The sequence below is a fragment of the Microcaecilia unicolor genome, chromosome 4 (assembly GCF_901765095.1).
Source record: "Microcaecilia unicolor chromosome 4, aMicUni1.1, whole genome shotgun sequence".
Taxonomy (NCBI): Eukaryota; Metazoa; Chordata; class Amphibia; order Gymnophiona; family Siphonopidae; genus Microcaecilia; species Microcaecilia unicolor.
Genome location: NC_044034.1, coordinates 297,676,548 through 297,685,317, shown reverse-complemented (window position 1 = coordinate 297,685,317; position 8,770 = coordinate 297,676,548).

Below are 8,770 nucleotides of genomic sequence, written 5' to 3'. Positions count from 1 at the left end.
TTGTTCTCCTGAGCCTAAATATGAGCCTTGCAAAAATTGTTTGACCTTGAAAGTTTAGAGCGGCTCGTATTTAGGCATAGAAGAACAGGTACCAATGTGTGCTTTCTCTTCCAGTTTTTGTTACTTACCATCTGCCTTTAAAATTTGTACCAGACAAAACCAGCACTTAAATGTGAAAGACTGACAAGAAATCCTTTCCACAAAACCTTCTATGGTACCTCAGACCCGCGCAGAAAATTTCTTGCATTGTGCACACGTCAGAAGTGGGCGTTACACTCTCTGCATTGCACAGAATACCTTAATTAGCTTTTTAGCATACATTTTAATACAACCTGCACTGTGTATTCCTGTGTGAGCTAAAACCTGCATACAATTCCTCTGTGCATCGCTCGGTGCGTACAACCAGTGTTCAGCCCACAGTAGCCCTGTGGATAAGCCCACAGTTGCTTACCACAGTGCCCCCCCTAGTGTTCCTGAATGTAACTCACCTTGAACTACTACTGAAAAAGGTGTGAGCAAAGTCCAACCTTCAATTCTCCCTGCTTGCTGACTTATTACTCTGCTGAGGGAAAGTGACGAGGAGCATAATGGAATCAAGTACCAAAATAAGGCATATAGCAGATACACAGGGTGGTATTGGATTGAGTTTAGTAATAGCTACTGAACCACCCAAACTGCCATATTGTTTTACAGAAATATGAGAACTCCTTCTGAGTGGAACGGATTGGAATGCAGAAAATTTTATCAGCTGGAATCACTGAAGTGCCCAGCAGCCAAACATGGGTGATCCAACAAAACCCTCCATTAATATTGGCAGCACGTGTACATAGAGAGCAGCATTCAAGACATGGGACTTGAGATGTCTAGGTCAGGAAGGATCAAGTTCCACTTGTATCTTAGAACAAGATCTGCTGATATAGAGTCTGTTCTAAAACATATGGAAAAATGGAAATTAGGCATCAGTTACTTGCAGCAGGAACATCCATTTTAGAAAAATGAATGTCTAAAATATGAATGGAGCAATACAGGAACATAAACATCTCTGTAGCAGTACATGAAAGTTCATGTTATGAAATTGCAACATAAATGTTTATTTTTTTCCTAAAGCTGTCACAGAACTGCCAGTTTTCCTTTCAGGAGGAACATCAATCACTAGGGGATTAAGGAGGTGACTTTCCCTAATTCCTCAAGTAGAGCACAGCTCCATAGAAGCACTTTTCTGACACTGAAATGTCCTGGGTAGTAGGTCTAGATCCCAAAATCCATCATTTTAGACATAGATGTTCATTCTCCTTTCTAAAATATGTCTATATATTGGGCCAGATCTAGTCCCACTCAAACCACACCCAGACCACACCCCTTACCATATGGATGTTCTTCAGTTTTAGATGTTCATATTCCAGCTTTATAAAATCAGGATTTAGGCTTTCATGCATGTCTAAATGGCTGTTGGCTCTGCCGGTCAAGTCCTTCAGAAACAGGAAAGACTTCTGAGGAAATCAGAGAGTCATGGGATAAGAGTAATGTCCTATTGTGGATTAAAAACTGGTTAAAAGCTAGAAAACAGAGAGTAGGGTTAAATGGTCAGTATTCTCAATGGAGAAGGGTAGATCCTGGGATTCCCTAGGGGTCTGTGCTGGGACCGTTGCTTTTTACATATTTATAAATGATCTAGAAATGGGAATAACTAGTGCGATAATTACATTTGCTGATGACACAAAGTTATTCAAAGTTGTTAAATCACAAGAGGATTGTGAAAAATTGCAAGAGGACCTTACGAGACTGGGAGACTGGGTATCCAAATGGCAGATGTGAGCAAGTGCAAAGTGATGCATGTGGGAACGAGGAACCCTAACCATAGTTATGTGATGCAAAGTTCCACATTAGGAGTCACCGCATAGGAAAAGGATCTAGGTGTCATCGTTGATGATATATTGAAACCCTAACCATAGTTATGTGATGCAAAGTTTCACATTAGGAGTCACCGCACAGGAAAAGGATCTAGGTGTCATCGTTGATGATACGTTGAAACCCTCTGCTCAATGTGTAGCGGCGGTTAAGAAAGCAAATAGAATGTTAGGAATTATTAGGAAAGGAATGAAAAACAAAACTGAGAATGCTATAATGCCCTTATATCACTCCATGGTGCAACCGCACCTAGAATAATATGTTCAGTTCTAGTCACCGCATCTCAAAAAAGATATATTGAAATTACAAAAGGTATAAAGAAGGGCAACAAAAATGATAAAGGAGATGGGACAACTTCACCATGAGGAAAGGCTAAAGTGACTAGGGCTCTTCAGCTTGGAGAAGAGAAGACTGAGGGGAGATATGATAGAGGTCTATAAAATACTGAGTGGAATGGAACAGGTAGATGTGAATCACTTGTTTACTGTTTCCAAAAATACTAGGACTAGGGGGCACATAAAGAAGCTACTAAGTAGTGGACTGGAGGAGTGGCCTAGTGCACAAGTCTTGACATCCAGAGGTGCCTGGTTCAATTACTACTGCTGCTGCTTGTGATCTTGGGCAAGTCATTTAACCCTCCATTGCCTCAGGTACAAACTTATTTATTTTTGTTACATTTGTACCCCACGCTTTCCCACTCATGGCAGGCTCAATGTGGCAGGCAATGGAGGGTTAGGTGACTTGCCCAGAATCACAAGGAGCTACCTGTGCTGGGAATTGAACTCAGTTCCTCAGGACCAAAGTCCACCACCCTAACCACTAGGCCACTCCTCTTGGACCTTAGATTGTGAGCCCCTCAGGGACAGGGAAATACCCACTGTACCTGAATGTAACTCACCTTGAGCTACTACTGAAAAAGGTGTGAGCAAAACCTAAATAAATTTAAAACAAATCAGAGAAGATATTTCTTCACTCAACAAGTAATTAAACTCTGTGGTAAAAGCAGTTAGCTTAGCAGGGTTTAAAAAAGATTTGGATAATTTCCTAAAAGAAAAGTCCATAAGCCATTACTAAGATGGACTTGGGGAAAATCTACTGTATATTCTAGGATAAGCAGTATAACATCTATTTTGCTGTTCTGGAATCTTGCCAGGTACTTGTGACTTGGATTGGCCACTGTTGGAAACAGGATACTGGGCTTGATGGACCTTCAGTCTGTCCCAGTATTGCAATGCTTATGCTCTTATCAAAAAGGGTAGAACCATCAAAGCCATGGGCAGTGTGGAAGGACAGCATCTTCATGTCTCTATGTTGCTTTTTATCCCTGGATAGCAGCTGCATTAGAGGACGGGAAGGAGAATGCTAGACAGGAGTGGCTCAGGGCTGCTTTTATTTATGGACCCCTTGTTAAGCAGTGCCCAGGGCAACTGCCCTTTTGCCTACTGGGAAAGGCAGCCCTGATCTAAAACAGTGTGATCCTGCTGCCAGGAGCACACTGGGATAGAAAAGGTCCAAGAGGGGTCCTTTATATTTGCATACAATAGAGGCAGTACATGCAACCATATCATATGTATATTCATTGTGGATAACATAAAAGTAGGTCTCTAAAGGCTGGATTGAGAACATTGCTGTAAAGGAGAGAAGAAACAACCCAGCCACAGATTTGCTTTGCAAACTTTTGTTTTACCCACATTTGAAAAAAATTCCAGACAATGAATGTTTCACACATTTGGGAGGGGGGTTTGAACAGTTATCAGTGGGCTAGTGTTAAGTCAGGTTATTTTATCATAAGTCAGGTTATGCATAAACTGAGACCCAACTTGTGGTAAAATAACCTGGCTTAACAGTGACCTACATGGATAACTTGCCCCATTGGCTCCCCACATCTGATGTCCATATTGAATAGACACAAGACACATTTGCATAAACTGAGTCTCCAATGCATGTAAATCTATATAATACATATTCATTGCAGGTATCTAGTAAATCCAATTGGCTGTGGAGTCACCAAGACAGGTTTGGAAAGTCATATATTAGGAACAGAAAAATGTTAAGTGTAAGCCACATTGAACCGAAATGTTGGATAATTGTGGGATATATGAATGAATGAATAAATAAATAAATAAAGATCATATGGCCTATCCCCTAAACACGCCCTCTCTGTGATAAAATAAAAAATAGGCTGGTGGTTGGGAGGCAGGGATAGTGCTGGGCAGACTTATACGGTCTGTGCCAGAGCCGGTGGTGGGCAGCGGGACTGGTGGTTGGGAGGCGGGGATAGTGCTGGACAGACTTGTATGGTCTGTGCCAGAGCCGGTGGTTGGGAGGTGAGGATAGTGCTGAACAGACTTGTACAGTCTGTGCCAGAGCCGGTGGTTGGGAGGCAGGGCTGGTGGTTGGGAGGTGAGGATAGTGCTGGGCAGACTTATACGGTCTGTGCCCTGAAGAGCACAGGTACAAATCAAAGTAGGGTATACACAAAAAGCAACAAATATGAGTTATCTTGTTGGGCAGACTGGATGGACCGTGCAGGTCTTTTTCTGCCGTCATCTACTATGTTACTATGTTACTATGTCACTTCCTAGTATCATCCATTATCCTTTCCTTTAATGTTTTAGTCTCATGCATTACTGCAAGATGCCTGAGTGTGTCCCGGGGTCAGCCCTTTTAAGTTGTGGTAAGCACACCTCAGACCTTACTGCTGCTTAGGAAAACCACCTCTAGGATTGTCAAGTGACTCCAGGTTTTAAGAACTGCAGTTCAAGTTTATTCTATGGCATTTAGGAACCTGTATTTCTAATTTCCTTATTGCATTCCTTAAGAAATCAAAAACCAAAACCAACCAACCAAAAAAAAAACAACCCACAAGACTGGAAGTCCCTGCATGCAGTGGGACAAAACCAGGATCCGATCAGTTTACCCAGTTAACAACCCTGTTAGTGGAGGCAAAAACAGAGACAGAATTCAATAAATCATGGGAGAAACAAAGCATCCTTCAATGCAAGATATGGGAAAAAGTCAGAGACAGAACAGGCAGTGTTGTTTCAAGTGTTGTTTCAGTGTTGTTTCAAGAAAATGCAAACTTGACAGGCTTTGTCCTTATATGCCATTAATTTCTCTGTTTAATAGTAGAGGAGTGTGGTAGCCGTGTTAGTCCACTCTTAAGGTTATCAATAGAAATCAAACAAAATAAAACATGGAAAAGAAAATAAGATGATACCTTTTTTATTGGACATAACTTAATACATTTCTTGATTAGCTTTCGAAGGTTGCCCTTCTTCGTCAGATCGGAAATAAGCAAATGTGCTAGCTGACAGTGTATATAAGTGAAAACATTCAAGCATTACTATGACAGTCTGACAGGGTGGGAGGATGGGGGTGGGTAGGAGGTATGCATGGGGACATCAAAGCATATTATTGATATTCTAACAGGATGGGTGTGGATAGGTGAGGGGTGGGGTGATCAACAGAGAAATACAGCTTTATGGTTTCTAATGGGCTAGGAACCCCAGATCCTTGTTAAGTCCTTTCTGTTGGGTGTTAAAATATTCAATCATTCTGACTTCAAAGGTCTTACGTTCTTGTATGGTTTTAAAGTTACCTTTCAGGATTCTCACTGTGAAGTCACTGGTACAGTGTCCTGGTCCTGTAAAATGCTGACCAACAGGTGTGGGAACCCTACTGGCACCAGTATTGTTCATGTGATGTCTATGTAAATTGAATCTTGTCTTAAGCATCTGGCCTGTTTCTCCAATATAGCATCCTTCGTTACATTTTTTACACTGAATGATATATACCACATTGGAAGATGAGCAAGTGAAAGATCCCTTTATGTTGAATATCTTTCCTTTGTAGATGACTTTGGGGTCCTGTGAAATATTTTGGCATAGTTTGCAACTGGATAAATTACAGGGAAGTGTGCCCTTCTGTTCCTTTTCAGTCTGTGATGGACGTTTACTTCTGATTAGCTTGTGTTTTAAGTTGGGTGGCTGTCGGAAGGCCAGTACTGGTGGGGATGGGAATATCTCTTTCAGTAATTCATCCTCCTGGAGTATAGGTTGTAGATCTCTTATGATTTTCCTCAGTTTTTCCAGCTCTGGATTGTATGTCACTACAAGGGGGATTCTGTCTGTGGCTTTTTTCTCCTTGTACTGTAGCAGATTCTCCCTGGGTGTTTTGAGGGAGTTGGCAATATTCTTGGAGATTATTTTGGGGTTGTAGCCTTTCTGTTTGAAGGATGCAGTCAGGCTTTTAAGGTGTCTGTCTCTGTCCCCTGGGTCAGAGCAGATACGGTGGTATCTTGTGGCTTGGCTGTAAATGATGGATCTTTTTGTATGTGAAGGATGGAAGCTGGAGTTGTGGAGGTAGCTGCATCTGTCTGTGGGTTTCTTGTATATAGGTGTTTGTATACAGTCATCACTGATTGAGACCATGGTGTCCAAAAAATTGACTTTTTCTGGGGAGTAGTCAATTTGAATCTGATTGTAGGATGGTATGTATTGAAGGCAGAATAAAATTGTTACAGAGTTTCTTCACCCTCCGTCCAAATCATAAAAATGTTATCGATGTACCGGTATTATTTTAGAGGTTTGGTCTGGTGTGTATTCAGAAATGTCTCTTCCAGCTCAGCCATAAAAAGGTTGGCATATTGGGGTGCTGTCCTGGTGCCCATCTCAGTGCCCATTATTTGTAGATAGATATCATTGTTAAAGCGGAAGTAGTTGTGAGTTAAAATGAATTTAATTAATTTTGTAATAGTTTCTGGTGAGTATTGATGGTCCAGTGTGGATTTTTTTAGGAGTCTTCCACATGCAGCTATGCCATCCGCATGTGGAATGTTGCTGTATAGTGATTCTACATCCATCGTGACCAGAAGGGTGTTAGGTGGTAGTTGCTTGATATTTTTCAATTTATTCAGAAAGTCTGTGGTGTCTTGTATGAAGCTGTTAGTTTTGTGTACGAGAGGTTTCAGAATTCCCACTATGAATCCAGATATTTTTTCTGTGAGTGTGCCAATACCTGATATGATTGGTCTGCCAGGGTTTCCCGGTTTGTGGATCATGGGTAGCATGTAGAATGTGCCCACAGCAGGCTGGTTTGGTATGAGTTTCTTCAGGTGAGGTTGCGCTTGTGTAGGAAATGTTTTGATAAGGTCTTTCAGCTGTTTTGTGTAATCCTGTGTGGGGTCCTCAGTTAGTTTCCTGTAGTATTTATTGTCTGAGAGCTGTCTGTGCCCCTCTTCAATATATTTTTGTATGTCCATAATTACCACTGCGCCTCCTTTGTCTGCGGGTTTGATGATAATGCGTTCGTTAGTTTGTAGGGTTCTTATGGCCGCTCTTTCTGGTGGGGTAAGATTGTACAGGATTCTCTTTTGTTTGTTGGAAAGTTGGGATTTCACCCTATGTGTGAAACTTTCTATGTAATTATCCAGCTTGTAGTTTTGTCCCTCCTGTGGGGTGAAATAAGGGCTAGATGCACTAAACCTTAACGACCCTCTAACAACCCTTTAACGAAGGAAATTCCTAACTGTTGCATGCATTAAAGGCCTTTTTCCTACTAAGCAAGCAGCTAACGAAAACGGAATGCAAAGGAGAAACTACCATTGAAATGTGGACAATTCGGAATGCACTAACCATACCGATGATTGCAACGAATCATTTACCGTCAGAAATTTTACGTGTGCTCAGCCCTGTCGTTAAGGCCCCCTGCACCATAAAAATCCAAGCCAGCATGTTTAAAAAGAAAAGTGAGATACAAACACAAACACGTGGTTCTCCGCTTTCCCCTGCATCATTACAAAACAAAACATACTGCTTCTCCCTGCAGCTTAAAAATCCTGTCTCTCCCCTTCTTTCTTCAACAGCTTTGAAAATTAACACTCTATCCCTAAAGCCAATTTTCCCAGTACTGTAAACAAACTGCAAAGAGGTCTTTTGTTACAAAAGGGGATTTACGAGGGTCGGTGGTTCTTTTTAGAGTTATCTTCAACTGCACTCTTCTGCTAGATCAGACAGCTAAAAGGCTTGCAGGTCGGGATCCCCCCCTCGCACGCCCCAGTCTGACGTAAGCAACCTACGTAGGTTTAATACGTTTGTGGCTGCTCTGCGCATACTTAAGTAGCAAATTAACGACGGGGATAAGGTACGCTTGATACATTGTACTTTTCAATACCGCACCGAACATTTCTGAGCTGTTTTTTTTTTGTGCATTCTTCATTGTTTCAAATTCGTTAAGCACTTTTACGATTTAGATTTTTTAACGTTTGGTTGATGCATCTAGCCCTAAGTGTTCTTTTGTTTAAGACTGTATTCCGGTCTGTTTGGTGTCCCTTTATTATAGAAATGTGTTTTAAGGCGCATTTTTCTAAAGAATTCTTCTAGGTCTGAGTAAAGTTGGATTTCATCTAGTTTCCTCAATGGGCAGAATGAGAGCCCTTTGGAGACCACTGAGACCTCATGCTGTGATAATTGATGGTTTGAGAGGTTTATTATCCCCATTTGGTTTGCATCTGTAAAGGTGTGATCAGTATTCCCTGGTTTGTTTGGGCTCTGATTTTCATATGCCTCAGATAAGTACATAAGTACATAAGTAGTGCCATACTGGGAAAGACCAAAGGTCCATCTAGCCCAGCATCCTGTCACCGACAGTGGCCAATCCAGGTCAAGGGCACCTGGCACGCTCCCCAAACGTAAAAACATTCCAGACAAGTTATACCTAAAAATGCGGAATTTTTCCAAGTCCATTTAATAGCGGTCTATGGACTTGTCCTTTAGGAATCTATCTAACCCCTTTTTAAACTCCGTCAAGCTAACCGCCCGTACCACGTTCTCCGGCAACGAATTCCAGAGTCTAATTACAC